This window comes from Rattus norvegicus, chromosome 18, assembly GCF_036323735.1.
Source record: "Rattus norvegicus strain BN/NHsdMcwi chromosome 18, GRCr8, whole genome shotgun sequence".
NCBI classification, from domain to species: Eukaryota; Metazoa; Chordata; class Mammalia; order Rodentia; family Muridae; genus Rattus; species Rattus norvegicus.
Genome location: NC_086036.1, coordinates 13,532,153 through 13,554,816, shown reverse-complemented (window position 1 = coordinate 13,554,816; position 22,664 = coordinate 13,532,153). Strand labels below are relative to the sequence as shown.

General features: G+C 37.0%; 1 protein-coding gene across 1 annotated transcript in view; it reads left to right on the top strand.

Annotated features, from left to right (window-relative positions):
• Nucleotides 1–22,664, top strand: part of Ccdc178 (coiled-coil domain containing 178) — a 397,289-nt gene that overhangs the window by 192,267 nt on the left and 182,358 nt on the right. The window lies entirely within an intron of this gene.

Below are 22,664 nucleotides of genomic sequence, written 5' to 3'. Positions count from 1 at the left end.
TGTACTTATAAGTTCTGTAAACAAGGGTACAATAGCATCTTTCTTAGTCCTTCTCATTAAAGCAGGTGCTCATAATACAGAGGGACTTCCTGAATAGACTTTAAAATGTATGTGTGATTCATACATTCATATAAGTGTTAATTTCACATTTTAATGTACACAAATGATGATGACTTTATAGGTAATGTATTATAACTATTAGAAAATAAATCAGGGTGATAATAAACAGTATTCATAAGATGTATTTAATAGGTAGTAGTCAGTCGACATTGGCAGCCAGACAATGCATACATCCTTTGATCTGTCTAATCATTTTCTCCCATTAGCACTTGATGAAAAATGTATTAGCTTATGTCAAGAAATCTCTACTCCCAGCAGAAAAGATTTGAAAGATCTCTCATACGCTATAGCACAAAGTAAAGCGAGCATTTTGTTTTGTTTTGTTTTGTTGACGATGGTTACTTCTAATATTTTAAATAAAAGGTGCCAAAAGTTGTTTTATTGGACTATATAAGAAAAGAACAAACTTATAATTTATCTTTTCATACTTTTATTATAGTACATTAGAAAAATTATGATGACTCAAACCTAACAGGTCAGCTTCTAGAAACATCAGTCACTAAATACTGATTTTTTTTATTTGTACTTGATTTTGAGCAAGTACCCTGCCCACTCCATTTCTCTAGTCACATATTTCAGCCTCAATCCTGGAGGAACTGTGTCTAATGGTGTAACGCTATTTCAGGTTCTGTGTTATTTAATCTGAGTTCTCTTGTGAAAAGTGATATATCCCATAATAAAATCAAGTTACAAATACCTTTGAAGACCTCCAACAGTCATGCCAGCTATCTCATACCTCTGCTTTTTCCCCCGTAATTGAAAATGTACACTGACATGTCTATGGCCCTGTATGTCTCCTTCAGATCTAGGCTTCAGAGTTTGCGGTCTATTCTCATTCTAGGTGTCCTTCTCATAATGCTCCCTCCTCATCAGTTTGCAGGTAGGGAAGGTTACAATGTAGAGATCCCATGATCTTGGTATGTCACACATGTCTTATCTTCCAGTTTGCTGCTGAATTGCCTTTGAGAGAAATTAATGAAGTCCGTGCAGTTGGCAGTAAGGATACCCACAGAATTTGGGCACTCCCTAGATTCAATCAGAGTCTAGATAAAACTCAGGCTCTGGTAATGTATGCGAGCTGTTATACCCCTATTAATATAGCTGGAAGCGGTCAGGCACCAGTGGTTCTCAGAAACATAAAAAAGTTTGTATTAAAAATCACTGAGCAGTACAAAAATGGGAACAATACATATAAATTAAACTCAGTGCCCAACTTTACAAAACAACTTCCTGTATAAAAGATAGCCTATGCTCACAGCAGTCCTTGCCATGGTAAATACAAGGTTTTCACCTATGTGTATGCAGACAACTAAAACTTATTTTGTAATTTTTTTGTTAAAAGAATATTTTGTTTGTCTTTTACCACAAATCCTGATGTACTTTTATTTTTCCACAGCTGTAAGGTACTGCTTAAAAGGTAGTCAGTGGTGGTAAGAATGGTGGTATTTCCTGTTGCCTGCCTCTGCCTAGTTCATGGCTGAGCACTTCTCCTGTGTATTCAGTGACAAATGGCAATCACTTTATCATTTATCTTATGACAAATAGCAGATTCAGCCACAAACTGCTGGTTGTAGCAAACTTACGGGATGAAGTTCTTTATTGTTTATGGTTTCTGGGTTGATGTATTCATGCCTTGTTTATTTGTGAAATGAACAAAAATCAGTAAGCAGGCATGAACAGAAATTTGGCCACGCAATCAATTGTAGTTTGCTTTTTTTTTCCTCCAGTCTTCCAAGGACCTTACAAGGAAATTCGCTGAACTAGGTCTAAGCTGTAAGCTGCCTTTAGAAAAAAAAAGTCATTAGAGGATGCATCAAATTGTGACATTATGCCCTTAAGCCAAAATAACACTGAATGGAGTTCTTACCTCGCATTAACCTCCCGAATAAGGGTCTTAAATTTGATAGCAAGCTATTGTCATAGACAAGTGGCATAGGCCAAGAGTGGAAGGAAATTACACCACTAGACTCTCAGTCTAAGCAGTGCGATGGGCTTCTCACTCTTTGTTTCATACAAAGGAAATTTGCAACCCAACTTTGTGCATCAAGGTGCATTGTACTTGACCTGCGCTCAAACTGCGACGGGATAGCCTGAGTTCTCCACATTATCATCTATGTAGCTCCTATGATTGATACATAGGAAGCATTAGTCAGCCACATCCCAAATCACATTGACATTAAGCTTAAGCTGTTCCCCAGGGTTCTCTGAGCACTCACCACCCAGTAGGACACACTGAAAATGGAAGCATGAGATTCCCAACGGTGTGCATCGGAACTAATCCTAGCAGTACTGTAAAAAGACAAAAGTCACCGGAACTCCTTATTTTAGATCAGTGTCTTCGAGAAACCCTGTGTAACTCATTGGTTTGCATTTGATTAACAGCACATGTTAATAATATGTTTATGATCTAACAAAATATTTCAAAATTATTACTCAATCACTAGTAAGTTTAACACCCTGAAATACACATTAACGTCAAGGAAAAGATTTCTCCCTTCAGTTGACTATAAACTGAAGGTGATGAAGATTATTTAAATATGAAAAATAAGGCAGCTGTGTAGGATATGCAATAAAGCCTTAGTCTCTAGATTACGTGCTAAGCACCAACCAAATGAAGTAATACACACAAGACTGTATAGCTTACAAAACTCAGTAAGGAAAAGAGCTTCTCTAAGGCATCACAAATCATGGTCTCATTTACTGAAAATAAAATGTTAATTGTTTTCCATTCATGTTCTTAAATGTTTTACATAGATACATGGTCTCAAACTAAAATTTATGATTTCTACCTTACTATGAGAAGCCCTTAGGCAAGAGTCTTATCTACATGGACCGTAGTTTTGTATAATAAAAGGACTAGGTACTTATATGAAGTACACTGAAAATAATTTACGTTCAGAAATGTTTTCAATCATCACACACACACACACACACACACACACACACACACACACCAACTTTCCCTGTTCCATAGTTATTTATGAGCTCTATGAGGATTTTTTGTTTGTTTGTTTGCTTTTGGACTGGTGGTATTAAAACTACTATTCCAAATGGAAACAGAAGTTGTAGGTCCAGAACAAACTCATGCACAGATCTCAGATTTGCATATGCTATCTGCTTGGCTCATCAGAGGTGAATGAGAGCTTCCACTGCACTCAGCTATAGGACAATTTCAATGCAGTTATTTGCATAAACAATTTGATTGGTAAGCATTGCTGCTGTCTCTATAAAAACACACTTAGGTACATTTCTTTTGTGTTATAACAGAAAGAAAAATAGAAGATGAAAACAAACTATATACAGAGAAATTTGGCCAAATAATTGAACTAGAAGGCAAATCATGTATGAGTTAAGATTATTTAACAAATCATGTTAATTGAAATTGCTCTAAAATAGAAAAATCACCAGTGAGTGTAAATTCTTAATTACAACAGTAACATATGACCTAATTTTCATGGTCTTTTTCAATGTCCTTATTTTTTTTACAAAGTTAAAATGATTGTATGTTAGTATCTGCATTATGATTGTATGTTAGTAGATGCATTATGATTGTATGTTAGTATCTGCATTATGTTTGTATGTTAGTATCTGCATTATGATTGTATGTTAGTATATGCATTATGATTGTATGTTAGTATATGCATTATGATTGTATGTTAGTATATGCATTATGATTGTATGTTAGTATATGCGTTATGATTGTATGTTAGTATATGCATTATGATTGTATGTTAGTATATGCGTTATGATTGTATGTTAGTATATGCATTATGATTGTATGTTAGTATATGCGTTATGATTGTATGTTAGTATATGCATTATGATTGTATGTTAGTATATGCATTATGATTGTATGTTAGTATATGCATTATGATTGTATGTTAGTATATGCATTATGATTGTATGTTAGTATATGCATTATGATTGTATGTTAGTATATGCGTTATGATTGTATGTTAGTATATGCGTTATGATTGTATGTTAGTATATGCGTTATGATTGTATGTTAGTATATGCGTTATGATTGTATGTTAGTATATGCGTTATGATTGTATGTTAGTATATGCGTTATGATTGTATGTTAGTATATGCATTATGATTGTATGTTAGTATATGCATTATGATTGTATGTTAGTATATGCATTATGATTGTATGTTAGTATATGCATTATGATTGTATGTTAGTATATGCATTATGATTGTATGTTAGTATATGCATTATGATTGTATGTTAGTATATGCATTATGATTGTATGTTAGTATATGCATTATGATTGTATGTTAGTATATGCATTATGATTGTATGTTAGTATATGCATTATGATTGTATGTTAGTATATGCATTATGATTGTATGTTAGTATATGCATTATGATTGTATGTTAGTATATGCATTATGATTGTATGTTAGTATATGCATTATGATTGTATGTTAGTATATGCATTATGATTGTATGTTAGTATATGCATTATGATTGTATGTTAGTATATGCATTATGATTGTATGTTAGTATATGCATTATGATTGTATGTTAGTATATGCATTATGATTGTATGTTAGTATATGCATTATGATTGTATGTTAGTATATGCATTATGATTGTATGTTAGTATATGCATTATGATTGTATGTTAGTATATGCATTATGATTGTATGTTAGTATATGCATTATGATTGTATGTTAGTATATGCATTATGATTGTATGTTAGTATATGCATTATGATTGTATGTTAGTATATGCATTATGATTGTATGTTAGTATATGCATTATGATTGTATGTTAGTATATGCATTCTAACTTAGCAGATGCTTCCTCCATGATTACGTATTCTTCGAAAATATCTGCATGTTTACATCTCAGTAGATACAGACACACATATACATAAACATTTGCATCTGAGTGGTTTAGCAGTTGTCTTGTCATTGTCAACTTGGTAAGATTTAGAATTACCTGGAGTCACATGGTAGGATGTTTCTGGGGATGTCCATGTCTACACTTCTGCAGATGTAAGTAGCATCAAATGGGGCTTGATGCACAGATTAAGTAAATGGGTGGGAAGCTAACAGAGCACCCCACATTCTTTTTCTCTCTGCTTCCTTTTCATTGTGGACTAATTTGCTCTGCTATTAACTCATCAGATCGATAAACCTCCACTCCCATAAGCTGTTTCTGTCAGGCACTCTGCTTCATCAGTGAGAGAAAAAAACAGCAGTCCAATGGAGAATGCATGTGTTCAAAGGTTCTTGGCTGACTAACATCTCCTGGACTTTGTTAAAGCTTAAATGTAAAATTACTATGACCTTGTTTCAGACTATCTACTGCCTAGAGTCTAGATAGAAAAATATAAAAAAAAAACAAATTCAGTAGATGATTGTAGGGAGAAGAGTTCAAAAGCTATATATGTAACCAACAGAGAGTCAGAGAGGGTTTCTCCAAGATGGATTTGATGTAAATTTTGATTTTTAAAATTGAAGGCTTAGTGGAGCTTTCCATGTTTTTAAAATGCATAAAAATTTTAGATTATATAAAAGAGGAACAGAAGAGGCCAAAATATGGTGGATTCCAGAATAGACACAGTCAGCAAAAATAAAAGCTGTGTCTGCAGACACGGTGGCAAGCTGAGGACTTTGAGCATTGTCTTAAAAGAACAGAGGGGCAAGTGATGGATTTGAGACATTAGTGGTTCCACTAGTTTTGACTCCTTTTAAGGGAGTGACTTTGGCAATAAAGTGAAATTGAATTTTGATATGTATAAGTTTGGGGTTAAAATGAAAGGGAGGAAGTCCTCATGGCTCCAGGCTTTCAGTGATAACCATTTCAAGAAACACAGTGACAAATGCAAAGATTAAAGAGAAATTTGGTGGTAGTGGTGATGGTAGTAGTAGTGATAATAATAATAATAATAATAATAATAATAATAATAATAATAATGGAACTCAGTGAAGCTTGGTTATCCGGTGGCTGTAAGAGTCATAGAGAAATAGGAATTATAAGTCCTAGGTTTCCAGGCTGTGAAGCTGGGTCGGTGGTACCTTCTTCTAGGAGGAAGCAAAAATATGAAAGAGAGTTCATCCTTAATAATATTGAACCAAGTTGCATGTGTCATGGAAATGAACATGGACGATATTGACATGGGTCTTGAAATCCACACATGGAATTGGTGCAGTGCTTGGGAAAACAGTTTTCTTTGGGTTATTAAAACATCGAATGGAAGATACATGGCTCAGGATTGGCAATATAAACCAAGGAACACAAGGTAATGTTCAAAACATGGTTTTCACAGTTAAAAAAATATGGAGTCATATATGCCAAGTACTAGAGGGAAACAAATGAAGTTAGGCCTGGAAGTTAAGCATCACCTAGTTCATCCAGTAGAGGTAGAAACCGTATTTCAAAGAGCTGAAGAGAAATTAAGGACAAAAATTTGGTATTGATTATTCTTTCAAAAAATATACCCTGTCAGGAAGTAGTCAATTAATATACAGAAATAGAGTATGGGGAGCTTTATGTTGGGAACACCTGAGCACCCTTATCCACTGAGAAAGAAAGCCTAACAGAGGAGGAATTATTTTTGTAAGAATAAAGGAGAGGATGCCCAGGGATGCAGAATAAAATTGGATCACAAGAAACCCTGATGCAAATGTCAGCCTTCAATAGAAGGATTTCAAATACAAGAAAGGGAGGTGTGGAAACAGATAAACTGTCTTTTAAGGTCCAGTTTTAGTTTTATGTGCATGCATGCATTTCTGTCTGTGCTGACATATGTCCCTCTGAGCAGGGGTGGGGTTACAGAAGCCAGAATAAGGTGTCAGATCTCTTCAAATTAGAGCTACAGGAAGTTACGAGCTCCCTGAGCTGGGACCTGAACTGGCATCCTCCAGACAAGCAACAGGCATTCCTAACTGCTGAGCTGTCTTCTTTCCAATCCCTATTTTGCAAGGTTTATTTTTATTTTGAGCAGACAGTTCTAAAGAGGGTGATTTGAATCTCCAACCAAGAAAGAGAGAACATTATATAGAGTAAGACTAAGACTTTGATGAAGAGGTTTGGTACTGAAAAGTTTGCAAGAGATGTATCTGGGGACTCATTAAAAGAAGAGAATTACTTACAGAACTGGAATTTTTAATAGCATTGGAAGGTTACTTTGGCCCAGAAAATGTAAAACAAAGCGTTTTTTAAAAAATAAAATCTAGAGTTTGCATTTGTTAAGGCTACAACTAACCTAAACAAAATGAGAGATGAGTGTATATCGAGGCTAGCAAACCACTAGGCAGAATGTTACCATTGATGTGTGTAGAGGTGTAAAAGACAAGGACAGAAACTGACTAGTGGACAGACAAACATGAGGATAAAAACATTTGAAAATGTTACCCTAATAAGGAGGGAGTCATTCCTTACACAGAAGGGAAAAATATTACTCTGAACTCCTCAACGTGGAAACTCTTGTCCCAACATTCAGGAGACAGAGGGAGTTCTGTAACTGTAAACTCACTGAACTCTAGTTAATGTGTGTGAATGAGGTAAAATATATGCAATAAACATTCTAAAATTGCTCGTTTTAGAACTGTGGATGACCAAGGTACTCACCTGTCTAAAGATCTCTATGTCTTCCTCTAAAATACCATATAAAATAATGTTTCTGAGGGCAGAGGGAAAGACGGTCACTGAGAGCACTAGTCCATCTTGATACTTGTAGCCTCTTTTCTGCTAATAAATTTCTTCTAAAAAAATGCAGTGGGACTCACAATTGCTCTCTCCACACTAACATGTCACCTTGTTCTGCATCTTTCTTTTTGCCTATTACTGGAGTCAAAACAGTCCCTCCTACTTCTCTACTCAAACTCCCGTGGGCCTCTGTCTACCTGTAAACACAGCGTCTCAGGGACCAAGCTTCAGAGTCCAGTGGGCCCGCCTCATCACACTCTAAGCACAAGCTTAGGGGCTCTTCACAGATTCACTGCACTTCTCTGCACCCCAGACGCATGTCACAGCCATTCAGGGGTGACAGTGAGTGGCTTTCACCCTTATTCTAGTGTTTGAATTTCTCTGCAAGCTTCAGGGTAAAAGAAATATGCTGCGTGGACCTAGGGGTCATTACAAAAGCAACATCACATATTCTGAAGAAAACTCTGTGGCAGATCAAATTTTCTGATCAGTCATATAGGAAGAGTAAGCATAGCATAAACCAGATAGAGATATGGAGGGATTAAGAAGAGGGAGGAAGGGATATCTTTGCGATATATATATATATATATATATATATATATTCAATATATATATATTGAAGATTCCAGAGCTAAGAAGCTCCTCTGACCGCAGGAGCAGGAAAAGCAAGCTCCTCAGAGGGGGCACAGGATGTTGACAGGGGAAAGCATCTCATCTCTCTCTATTCAGTTTCTACAGAACGCTATGGGACCCAGAGCTGTGAAACTTTTGGTGAAAGTGCAATATCACTATTCGATGATGATAATAAATAATAGTAGTAATAGTAATTATTAATGATAAGAATAAGAATGAGAATGAGAAGAGGAAGAAGGAGAAGAGGAAGAGGAAGAGGAAGAGGAGGAAGAGGAGGAAGAAGAGGAAGAGGAGGAAGAGGAGGAAGAGGAGGAAGAAGAGGAAGAGGAGGAAGAGGAGGAAGAGGAGGAAGAGGAGGAAGAAGAGGAAGAGGAGGAAGAGGAGGAAGAGGAGGAGGAGGAGGAGGAGGAGGAGGAGGAGGAGGAACCTCACATAGGCCTCAGAAGGAAGAAAAGAGCAAGGGATACTCAAGTATTTTATTTCAGACAAGAATCCCAACAGGCATATTTGAATCAAAAGATCCCTTTGAAGATTGACCTGATAGTGATTTCCATTCAAGAAACATGTGTGTAAATTATTAAGGATCTTGGATTTTTATGTTTTGTAAAAAGATCAAGTCCAAAGCTTATTGCAGTTGAAGAAATTTTTTAAAAGCTATAGCTACTGATTTTAAATGTGTTCTCCATAGTAAATATTTTGTTTTGTTATTAATTAAAATTGGAACAAAACCTTAAAATGATACCCTTCGCTCAAAGAAATCCACCCTATTAAATCATAACAAGGATTCTGAAACATTTACGCTGTGAATCTCAGAGTCTTTCCTGATAGCTGATTCCAAAATGCCATCAGTGGAATTAACACAGGTTGAGTCTGTGCTACAGAGGATGCTGGGCTCCCTGGGTTCGCAGGCTTCATATATACCGGGCTTTCTCCCCATTCCGCACAGTGCAGGAGCCACTCCGTGATGCAAATGCCTGGGAGGAAGCACAACAGCACCATCGACAAACTTAATGAGTTTCATGGCTGGTACCTGCTTTGAGGAAGAGGCAGCTGGTATAAGTGGCTACAGAGACAGAAGTCTTCCTTATTATTTGTATTTGGTGATGAATATCTTCACACAGTGAGCAACAGGGGTTGACAGGCTCTAAACTATCTACCTGAAGAATCCAAATCACATTTAACAATTGAATCAAGTGTGACAATGTTGCCCTCCCCAAACCTTACGTCATTATGCGTCCCCATACTACGTGCAAGGAATAGAATTGCACTGTCCTGAAACTTAAAATCTGACCAGTATAACCAGAAAAGGCCACACTCCTACCCAGCCTCTCCAATAAATAACATTTTTTTTCTAAAACTTTTAAGTAATAAGTGGAATCTGACAGAAGGAATTTAAGAGTTGATTTATTCAACAAGCTATCTGCATCATGTTTTGGTTTGACACTGGGTTTATTATTCCCGTCGACTTTCTAATTCTTGACTTTGGCTAATAGACCAAGAAAGGGAAGTTAGTGACATGAGACCAGGGCTTTTGCCTCCTGGTTATAGAAGCAGAATTCTTCCTGGTGACCCCTGCATTCTACATTTCCACAGTCTTTAAGCATTTTCAACCAGCCAAATTTTTCTATTATCAAAAATCATTTAACTGCATGATTTACCCAGGCCGATCTCACTAGCTTAAATCTCCCAGTAAAATGTATCCCTAAGAGGAATGAGTTGTTAAATTAGCTGAAATTGCACTTTTTGAGAAACTGAAACAGGTGTGATTTGAATGCACATTTTACTTGGATTTTAATGCCCGATGGAGAGAGAAACCCACACCACTAAAAAGAATGTATTCCTTGCAATTTTCCTAAGCTTTCCCATAGCTTTAGGGGCCACAGTGCAGTGGCCTGACAGCTGGATACAACGGTTTAAATTAAAATAGCACTACATGCCAGGAAATGACCAACACACATTTTGTTTTGTTTTGTATTTTTAGAAGACAGTAAGACAATATCGGCATTTCCTCTAAATATACCATACTGTAATCACCAACACCCACAACTGGATGTTGGCTGAGAAACCTGATAAATGCAATGAAACATTTGAGTAAATGGATAGCATGTAGTTTCTAAACTTCATTTGTGTATTGATTAAAAGACCATAGCTCAAACAAATGCCCTCAACTCAGCATCTACGCAATCAGTGAACAATGCAGCTCTGTTAACTCATCCAAGACAACATGACAGCTGTGTTCCCCACTCGCAGTTCAAATATTCTTGCTTGAGACTGTCTATTTTATATCAACCTCTTGTTTTAGATTCTTTTCTAAAACTTACACTTAATATACATGTTATATTCTGTAAATATATTTTGAAATGCTGGGGGTTTGTTTTTAAAAACTTTATTTAGCTTGTCAATTTCTGCTTGTCCACCGCTAATGGACAAACTATATACATTGTGTGTGAGACAGATTAAAGGTTTCAAGTGAAAATTAGAATTTAGAAAAGCTTATAAATTCATTGTGATAGGTCTTTCAAAAGCCAAATCATTTTGTAATAAGCTAGGTATATACTGACAAACACAAATTTATATTCTGCATAAAGGTACACATGGCACCCTTTGCAGAGCTTTGTGTCAGAGCATGAGCTTGTCATGCTCAAGACCTTGAATTTAACAGTAAGACTTAAAGAACAATTAAAACTGGGGTTGTCTCCTTAATTCCATGATGTGTTATTTTCAAAATGGCCAAGGAATGGCATGACCAGTGGATTTTTATTTAACAGCATATAGAAAGTTCATAGATATGATTTCATAGTGCAAGTGAAAACAATTCAAGAAGTTCCAGTTCTCTGAATTTTAGTGTAATACCAAAGAAAGTCTTATCAGAACCTGTGATCTGAGGCACCTGTGACGACTACCCTCCTATTTCCAGGTTTGCATAGACACAACATGTGTGAGAGACTGTGTTTTCTCATTGTTATGGCCAAAGGGACATAAAATGATAATCTTTTGTGAAAACAGATAAAAGAATCCACTTCATCTTAGAAATTAAACTACTTATTAGGCAGACTTGAGCAAAGTACAAAATGCCAACTTTTATTGTTTAAAATGGTTATTTCCATAAATACTTGTTACACATCAGTGCTGTTTTTGACAAATTACTGCATTAATTTTTCTTAGTTTCCATTTCCAAAGTTGTAAATTTAAACAATATATATAATCAAAAGCTCTTTGGGCTTGTGAATGATAGACCCAGAGAACAAAATATTCTGAGCCTCTTGACAGAGATCAACTTTACTCTTGGGGGAACAAGTCTTAGATCATAGATCTTCCTTTAAACTGAGGACACAAAAGTTTTGTAGTGAATGATAGAGATCACTATGAGTTTCACTTAGAAATGCCCTGATACTGAGTTTCTATTATTTCAGAGATTTCAAAACTTAACTTTTCAAACCACAGCCAGATATTCATATACAATAATTGTAGAGCCATTCTTTGGCACAGTATAATGATACAAATGAGCCAGCATTTGGTGAAAGAAGTCCTAGCAGGAAATATAATTTTGGTTGTTGAGTACTTTTTACTCGAAATGATTACCTTTGACTGTAATAATGACATTAATTTTTAAATGAAATGCAAGTTATTTCATGATAGGAAAGCTATCGTATTTCACTAAGGTCCAAATTCTTGAACAAGAGCGGCAAATAAGGGAATTAATTGACTGCCTATTGAGAAATGGTTATTCGAAGCGGGTGCTGTTTTTCTCCTTCTCGCTTAGGAGTTGAGTTTTTAGCAACAGTAATAAGCGTCTTTGCTTGCGTGCAAGCTCTCTTGCAACAAGTGAAGAGCCCAAGCTTAGGCTCACCTACATAAGATGAAGCCCTACAGTAGATGAGAATTCTGGCTTCCTCGGCTTACGCCTATCTCCGCCATCCAGGAACCACTGCCCGTCCCCAGGAACTCCGCTCCAGTAGCCCAGCCCACACAACATCCTAAACTGAAAAACGGGACCCTGATTTCCCAAGATTGGGCTCATGAATGTAACTAGAATCCCAACTAGCATGGCCTTCTCTTTCTTACAACTTCTTAGGAAGTCCAGGGACCAAACAAAGAAATGAATAAAATAGCAAAGCCAGAAGGGCAGGGAAGTGTGTATCCCAAATTCTGAAGGACTAAAATTGTCAACCAAGACTATTATCATGTACAACAAAACTGTACACCAAAATTGAAGGGGACATAAAAACTTCATGGTAAAAGTGATTTAAAATTTTTAACTTTTTTATTTGAGAATTTAATCTACACATAAAATGTTTTGCTCAAATCTACCCTCATTACCTTCTCTCTATTTTGTTTTGATTTTCCCCATCACTTTTTCTCAAAACTTAATGAATTTTTGAAATTGCACTGAGTTAACCTAATGCTCCCATGTGTACTTGCGTGTAGAACTGTGTACTGGAGCATGGGTAGCCTCTCAAGAACCATATTCTAGAGAAAACTCACTCTTCCTTCCTTTGTCACTTGCTAGTAACTGTTGAACTAAGGAATGGGACTGCATAATGCCATCCCTCATCCATGCCTGTATTTTGCTGGTCTGATCACATACGATTCTTGTACATCATTCGCAACCCTGTAAATTCATGTGTACAATGACCTTGACATGGAATTTATAACAACTAAAATAACACTACAGAAGATACTAGAAGAAATACTTCAATCTTAAGAGGAGAAAAAGAGACTCAAGAGGTCACAGGGTCACAAGTAAGAAACGATTCCAGGACACTCAATTGTGTCTGAGAAAAGACCACAAAACAACAAAATGACAGCTATTAATGAGCATTATTTAATAAAATCTCTGAGTAGTAATGGTTTTAAATCTCCAACAGAAAGGCACAGACCAATATAGTCTATTAAAAAATAGAATCGATTCTTCTGCTGCCTCCAAAAAATAAATCTTGCCGTCAACAATAGATAGCAACTTTGAGTAAAAAGGATAATTTATTGCCTCCTGGTTTTGTGTCAACTTGACTCCAGCTATAGTCAGCTGATAGAAGAGAACTTCAGTTGAGAAAATGCCTTCATAAAATTAGGCTATGTGCTGGGAAGTACTGGTGTACACCTTTAGTCTAGGAACCAGGGAGACAAAAACAGGAGCATCTCTGTGAACTTGAGGCCAACATGCTCTACAAAGCAAATCAAGGACAGCCAGAGATACACAGAAAAACCCTGTCTCAAGAAAACAAATACAATATTGGGCTGTAGGCAGGCATACAGGGTATCTTCTCATTTAGTGACTGATGTGAGTGGACCCAGCCCATCGGTGATGGTTCCCCTCTGAGCTTGTGGTTCTGGGTTTTATAAGAAAGAATGAGTAAGCTATGAGGAGCAAGCCAGTAAGCAGCACTCCTCCATATCTTCTGCATCATCTTCAGACTCTAGGTTCTTGCTCTGCTTGATGAAAAGTGTTGTGAGTGTAAACCAGATAAACTTTTCCTCTTCAAATTGCATCTGATCTGGTGATTTAACATAGCATATCAGTAATCCTGATAAAGATAGATAGAAAAATACATTCCATGAAAATGGAACAAGGAAACAAGCAGGCATAGCTATCCTAATATCTGACAAAAAATAAAAGACTTCAAGTCTTAACTCATCAAAAGAGATGGAAAAATATTTAATGTTCATCAAATGAATAATTTATTAAGATAATACTATAATCATAAATGTATGTGCAGCAAACATGGGGGAACTAAATTTTATCAAATATTATGTTTATACTGGGTAACTTCGATTCCCCACTCTCATCAATCTCAAAGGGTCATTCTAAAAAATAGTTAACCAGAGAAATGCTGGAGTTAAAATACATCGTAAATCAATGAGCTTATGTAGGCATCTAAAGAAAATTCCACCTAAATACTAATGAATATTTACTCTTCATAAAAGGTCATTGAACATTCTCCAAAGCCAACCGCATGCTCCAGCTGCATATGTAGCAGAGGATGGCCTTTTGGACACCAATGGGAGAAGCTCTTGGTCCTGCCAAGGCTCGACCCCCCAGTGCAGAGGAAGTCAGGGTAGGAAGGTGGGAAGTGGTGGGTGGATGGGTGGGGGAACACCCTCATAGAAGAATGGGGAGAGGGAATGTTTTGGGAGTTTATGGATGGGAAACTGGGAAATTTGAAATGTAAATAAATTTTAAAAATCCAATAAAAAAGATACAAACTCTCATCAATTACAGAAATAGTTGAAATAACATCGTGCACTAAATTTACACACAGTGGAATAAAGCTGGATATTGACAACAATAGAAACCATGAAATGTACACAAGCTCACAGAGGTCAAGTACCACACTACTGAATGATAATTGGATAAGTGAAGAAATCAAGAGAAAATTTAAAAGGTCCTGGAATAAAAATGGAAACAGATCACACCAAATATGTGGGACACAATGAAGGCAGTTCCAAAAGAAAGTTTGCAACATTAAGTGCTTATATCAGATAATTTAAGAGGTCTCATATTCATAATATATATTATTTGAATGCTTGAAGCATCTGAATGCTTTGGAAAACAAAAACAAACAACACTCCAGAAGAGATGACTTAAAGAAATAATCAAAATAAAAATGAAAAACAGACAAAGAATTGATGAAATGAAGAGTTGATTATGATTACTCTTTAATTATCAAGATTGATGAACTTTTAACCAAATAACCAAAAGAGGGAGATAAAAAATACCTGAATTTATAAAAAGTAGAAATTAAAAAGGGAGACTCAACAACAAACACTTAGGAAATTTGGTAATCATAAGGATTTATTTTTAAAATGTATCCACTAAGCTGGAAAATCTAAAAAAAAATTGCATATGACCCCACCAAAGTTAAATCAAGGTTAAGTTAATATATTAAACCAATCTATAACAACCAATGGAATAGAAGTAGCAGGAATCTGTTGCCAAATTCTTCCAAACTTTCAAAAAACTGGCATCAATATTGTCAAGTCACTTTGTAGAAGAGAAAAACAATGAACACTTCCAAATTTCTTTTCATTAAGCAAGTATTACTCTGACACTAAGACCAGAGAAGACCCAACCACAAACGCGAATAGGCCTGATGAACACAGATATAAAACTTCTTGGTAAGATTCTTCCAAACAGGATTCAAGAACATCCACTGTGATCAAGCAGACTTGAGGTTCAAATACAGATAATCAACACAAATCATTCAATTAGGAACAGTTAAAAATGATTAATTTCTGATTGAATTAAATCCTGACTCACAAGATGGAACTCAAGTCAGGTACCATTACCTTTTCAAAAGCCTTTGGCTAACTAGACCATCAGCCCTCGGGGAGAATCTGATACTATTGTTCTGCTAAATGACACAGTAATAAATTACATCCCTTAGTTCTTATCTCTATACCTGTAGATTAGTGTGCCACTCAGTCCTCATCACTGTTTACTACTACTGCTACTACTGCTACTACTGCTACTACTACTACTACTACTACTACTACTACTACTACTACTACTACTACTATTGCAGTAGATGGCCATCAGTATAGACTCACAACTGGTCAGTATGCCAAGAATATGACACTGGAATGGTCAGATCTAAATGAGACATCTGTATCCCTAGGCTCAGTGTCATTGTAGAGGAGGAGAAAGAACGTTTAAGAGCCAGAGGGAGCTGTCCTTTATAGCAAAATGGTATTTACTGGACATGTCATCCCTAATGTACTGTGACCTCAAAGCAGCCATGACTACATGCATACGACCTGCACTCGATCAAGCCAGCCATAATCTCAGTAAGAACAGATAAGATCATTTAACCAAGCATATTATTACATGCTTTTCAAAACAATAATAAGTATATACACGTACAAATTAATACTTAATAGATAGGCCATAGTTTAGTAAGGGAAATAAGCTCATTTCATTTTGTGTACCATTTCAGTAGTTCTCTGTGTCTTACGCTAGCATGTCGTTAACAGTTTATGATATCATGAACTAGAGTAAAGCCAGTGTTTTAGGATATGGACAGGATGTATATGTCATGCGTACTATGATAGCCAGGTATTTAACTATTACCAAATATAGGCACATGTATATTTAACTCTTATCTTCTGAAAGTTTAACAGTCGGAAACTTAATTAAAATGATATCAAGAATATTATTTGAGTTGGACTTAAGATTAGACTGATAGTACATGTCAGATTTGAACAAAAAAATCTAGGAATAGAAACAATATGATTCTAAACCCAAGCATTTTAAAGATAAAGTCGATCCATGAACATGAGAGATCTTTCCATTTTCTGAGATCTTCTTTGATTTCTTTCTTCAGAGACTTGAAGTTCCTGTCATACAGGTCTTTCATTTGCTTGGTTAGAGTCACACCAAGATTTTTATATTATTTGTGACTATTGTGAAAGGTGTCATTTCCCTAACTTTTTTCTTAGTCCATTTATCCTTAGAGTAGAGGAAGACTATTGATTTGTTATTTATATATCCAGCCATTTTGCTAAATGTTTACCAGCTGTAAAAGTTCTCTGATGGAATTTTGGGGGTCACTTATAGATACTATCATATCATCCACAAATAGTGATATCTTGACTTCTTCCTTCCCAATTTGTATCCCTTTGACCTGCTTTTGTTGTCTGATTGCTCTGCCTAGGACTTGGAGTACTATATTGAATAGATAGACAGAGAGTGGGCAGCCTTGTCCTTGGTTTTAGTGGGATTGCTTCAAGTTTCTCTCCTTTTAGTTTGATGTTGGCTATTGGTTTGCTGTATATTGCTTTTACTGTGTTTAGGTATGAAACTTAAATTCCTTATCTCTCCAGTACTTTTAACATGAAATGGTGTATTTTGTCAAAGGCTTTTTCGGCATCTAATGAGTTGATCTTGTGTTTTGTCCCTTTGAGTTAGTTTATATAATGGATTGTGCTAATGGATTTCTGTATATTGAACCATCCCTGCATCCCTGGGTAGAAGCCTACTTGATCATGATGAATGATCGTTTTGATGTGCTCTTGGATTCAGTTTGTGAGAATTTGATTGAGTATTTTTGCATAGATATTCATAAGGGAAATTGGCCTGAAGTTCTCTTTCTTTGTTGAGTATTTTTGTGGTTTAGGTATCAGCATAACTGTCGCTTCATAGAAAGTATTGGGTAGTGTTCATTCTGTTTCTATTTTGTGGAATAGTTTGAGAAGTATTGGTATCAGGTCTTCTTTGAAGGCCAATACAGATGCAGATACTCACAACCAACCATTGGTCTGGGCCAGAGACTCTAATGTAAGAGCTATGGGAAGGACTGAAGGAGCTGAAGGAGATTGCAACCCTATAGGAAGAACAATATCAACTAACAGGACCACTCAGAGCCTTCAGATACCACCAACCATAGAGAATACATGAAGGGATCCATGGCTCCAGATACATGTGTACCGGAAGATGGCCTTACCTAACATCAGTGGGAGGGGAGACCCTTGGTCCAGAGCATAGGGGGATGCTAGAGCAGTGAAGAAAGAATGGGTGAGTGGATGAAGGAATACCCTCATAGAGGCAAAAGGGAAGAAGGAAAGGGGAGATGCAATGGAGGAGATTGTGGAGAGGTAGCCAGGAAGGGAGATAACTTTTGAAAAGTAAATGAATAAAAAGATTAATTAAAAAATATAAAGTTGATTCTTGCTACAGAGGACTATTCTGGTTGTGTGGAAGCTCTCATTGAAAACAAAAGGCTACATCTATATTACAAGAGGAATGAGAGAAAGGAGAGAGGGAGATGGAGAGGGGGAGGAAGAGAGAGATGGAGAGAATCTTTTCCTTTTAGGGAAGGCTTATCCATACATATTCAAGCCATCTTGACGTAAGACAGGTTTCCTTTATTGTTCAACACTAAACCCTAAGAGATTATGTCATCGAATTTCTCTAGTCTTTCAGGCAGGCAGTTTCAATAGACTGCACATCACAAGTCAGAAATGAAATGGAATGGTCACAACATTTGTAAAGTATACAACTTTGTGGGACAAAAAAATATATTTTTTCTACATAAGTAAAGGGGTGATCCACAAAGTAGTATGTTTAAAACTAAATGCCCAAAAAGTTTGTTAATGAACTAGTGAATAGGAAATATGTTATGATATAATAATATAATAATAGTATATAAATGTATCTGTATACTCTTACAAGTTGGACTTTCCATATTCTTACGTCGTTTTCTGGTGACTTTTATCTACCCAGGGTCTACAGTGGGTGGACTCTCTTCTACCACTTTCCTTTCTCTTGCACATCCATCTTGCTGCTTCCTAATCCCCTACACTCTTAGCAGCATGTTACTGAATTTGTGTGCCTTTAAATCATGTATGTGATAAGACTATGTATGTGAACACACAGAAAGACACATGCACATACACATATATCAATCCATATTCCAGTGTCTATTCATCTCAAGAAAATATAATTCAATTGTATTTATATTCAGAAACACTGTGAGAAATGTAGAATGTGAAGATGAATATGAAAGTTTAATATGAAGTAAACTGTACACCTGGATTAGATCTTTGGAAATGAATGTTCCCCTTGGGCTGTCTTAAATCATTCAAGCAAATCTCAAACAGGAAAATGAGAGTGAGTGGTTTGTCCTGAGGGCTCCATTTCACAGCTTTCTTCCTTGAATCATGTCTTTGGCATGCGTCTTCTTTCAAAAATTCTAAATCTGCTAACTTTTAAAAAAGAGAGTCTCAAACATTCTTTTAATATGTGACTATTGTTTTATCCTGCTTCAAAGAATATTACAAAGGGACTATCTACTCTGTTAAGAGATTTTTTAAAAACTGATTAGGGTTAAACAAATACCAACCTCCCAAAACCAGTATTGAACATCTTGCCTATTCTTACTCCAATGGATTCTATTTAAATCATAACATTTCATTAAAATCAGTACTAACTGTGGCAGCCTAAATAGTGATTCTAACACACATCTACATCTTAATTACTAAAACTTGTGAATATAATCTTAAGCACAAAGAAAACTCTGATGATACCATGAAGATGAGGATATTCAGATGGAGACACTATTCCTTGTGCGAATTAGCTGTATGTCACACATGTTTTCATCCGAGAGAACCATTGAGATTGGGCAACAGTGGGAAGGGTCACAGGACAATGGAAAGGAAAGTACGGCGGAATGAGAGGCACTGGCCAGGGGAATGGGCGAACCAATTTTACTTACTTCTTGCTTTTAGCTTCATGGGATCCATTACTCATTTCTGACCTTTGAACTTGCAAGAGAATAGATTCTGGTTTTTAAACCACTTCCTTTGTAATTATTGTCCCAGGCTTATAAACAAACTAATATAATAATACTCAAAAAAAAAAAAAAACAGCAGTAAGGAGGAATATTTCCCGTACTTGCCTCCCAGTAATTTTTCTAAAGAGAGGAATGGGAAGATATGCTCTTCTTTAACAGAAATGCCAACTCCTGGCACACCATTTCTTGTTACCATCAGTTTCGACACTCTTGCCCTTCATTACACAGACCACAGTGTGCTTGTAGCCCACAGATGTATGACTATGACCCATCATAAATTAATCATATGGATTCCACCATCCCATGACACAGGGCCTATTGTATATTCATAAGAACTTTGTTCTTATGAAAAGGTGAGCTTTTTCTATCATGCATGATAATTATTACCAATTACCATATGACAGTAAGCTGTCTTTGTCCCCTTACAAAAGAGCAAAGCTGTCAGATTGTCAGCAGCAGGCCTACTGCATTTCAAATACACACATTGAGGAACTAACCTGCCTTTCAAATTGGTGGGCACTCTTGAGGTTAATGAGTTTCAGATGTCATTTTGGAACTTTTCTTCTAGTTTTTGTCTTCAATTACTGGGGGAAAATACTTGGTCAGACATGTAAGTGGGGATAAAATCTGTGACTCGGAATTTTTGCAAACCATTGAAAATTGCATTTCTTTTATTTGATATTTATCCATCCTGTGGTTACTTTTAGTTGTCAATGACACACTTTGGAAATGACCTTTACTTGAAGAATTGCCCCCCATCAAACTGGCCTTTGGGCTTGACTGTGGAGAATTTTCTTAATTGCTAATTGACATAAAAATGCCCAGCCCTTCAATGGACAGGACTATCCAAGGGCAGGTGGGCCTTGTTTATAAGGAAGGTAGCTGAATAAACCCCAGGAAGCCAGCCAGGAAGCAGGTTTCTTCCCTGGTCTCCTCTTCAGTTCCTGCACACAAGTTCCTACTTTGAGCTCCTGCACTGACCTCACTAGACGGTAAACTAAAACCTAAAAAGCCCTTTCCTTCCTAAGCTGATTTTGCTCGTTCTTTTTTTTTTATCACAACAGAAAGAAAAATTGCAACAACCCTTAAATCAGGTTTACAAATGACTCCTTTAGGTTAGATGATCTTGTAAGACCCATCAAATCTCATGTCTATAATCTAAGCAATGCTCATAGCAATTATGCTTCACTTATAGAACAACATAGTTGCCAATAAAATGTTTGTTTATTTGTTTAATTTTACACTCCAGATTTTATTCCCTTCCCAGTCCACACCCCCTCCCCGAGGGTTCCACATCCCATACCTCTTCCCCGACCTTCCCACCACCCCACCATCTCCACAAGGATGCCCCCACCCCACCCACCCCACCAGACTTCCTAAGACCTCCAGTCTTGAGGGTTAGGTGCAACTTCTCTGACTGAACCCAGACCCAGGAGTCCTCTACTGTATATATTGGAGGCCTCATCTCAGCTGGTATATGCTGGCTGATTGGTGATCCAGTGTCTAAGAGATCGCAGAGGTCCAGGTTAGTTGAGACTGCTGGTCCTCCTACAGGGTTGCCTTCCTCCTTAGCTTCCTCCAGCTTTTCCTTAATTCAACCAGAGGGGTCAGCAGTTTCTGTTCATTGGTTGGGTGCACGTATCTGCATCTGACTCCTTGAGCTGCTTGTTGGGTCTCTTGGAGAGCAGTCGTGGTAGGTCCCTTTTTGTGAGTGCTCCATAGCTTCAGTAATGGTGTCAGGTCTTGGGACCTCCCCTTGAGCTGGATCCCACTTTAAGCCTATCACTGGACCTTCTTTTCCTCCGACTCTTCTCCATTTCCATCCCTGCATTTCTTTCAGACAGGAAGAATTACGGGTCAGAGCTTTGGCTGTGGGATAGCAACCCCATCCCTCACTTGATGCCCTGTCTTTCTGCTTGAGGTGGATTCAATAAGTTCCTCTCTCCCCACTCTAGGGCTTTTCATCTAGGGTCCGCCATTTCAGTCCTGAGAGTCTCTCACTTCCCAGATATCTGGTACATTCTAGAGGGTCCTCCCAACCTCCTTCCTTTCGAGGTTGCCTGTTTTCATTCTTTCTACTGCCGTCAGGACACCAGTCCTTTCCCCTCCACAATACCAGATCATGTTCCCCTCCACAGCCACCCTATTCCCTTTCCCTCTCCTGTCCTTTCCTCCCTCCACCCTTGTGGTTGCTTTCTTCTCCCTCCCAAGCGGAACTGAGGTGTCTTCATTTGGGCCCTTCACCTTGTTGACCTTTTTGAGTTCTGTGGACTGTATCTTGGGTATTCTGTACCTTTTTAAGTTTTTGGCTAATATCCACTTATTGCTGAGAACATACCATGCATGTCCTCTTGGGTCTGAGTCACCTCACTCAGGATGACATTTTCTAGTGCCATCTTAATTCATCTAACTGTTCCTTCCTTAAATTAACATGCTCGCTGATTCCAAAAATATTAACTCCATTTTAAATTCCCAAGGTAAAGCCCATCCAACCTTGCTATTTTAGAATGCCTAACATGTAAATTCCAACTGGTTTGGTGCTTTTATGAAAATACAGCACTAAGTATCAAATTCAGATTTAACAACCAGTTCTGTACTCATGTGAATGGGAGGCAGACGTTTTCCAAAAAAATTTGGAGCTATCGGCATTTTTGTAAGATTGCTGCAAACCTTGGCAATTTAGAGGATATGATGGAAACACGGCTTTGCCTTTTGGGAAAGACACACAAATAACCACAGAAGTGTTAAGAACTGTGGTAAGGTCTAAGCAACTGTTGCATCACAAGAAAGCAGACCTGCTTGTCTGGCACGCTTTAGGGACAAGACAATGAATAAGCAACACTAGCGTTATTAGGAAGCAAACACATTTTCAAAATCTCTACACAAACCACTTGTTAGTTGAAGAGCAAAGCCCTCAGATAAGTGAACGTCCCAACTCTGTTACACCTATGTCTTA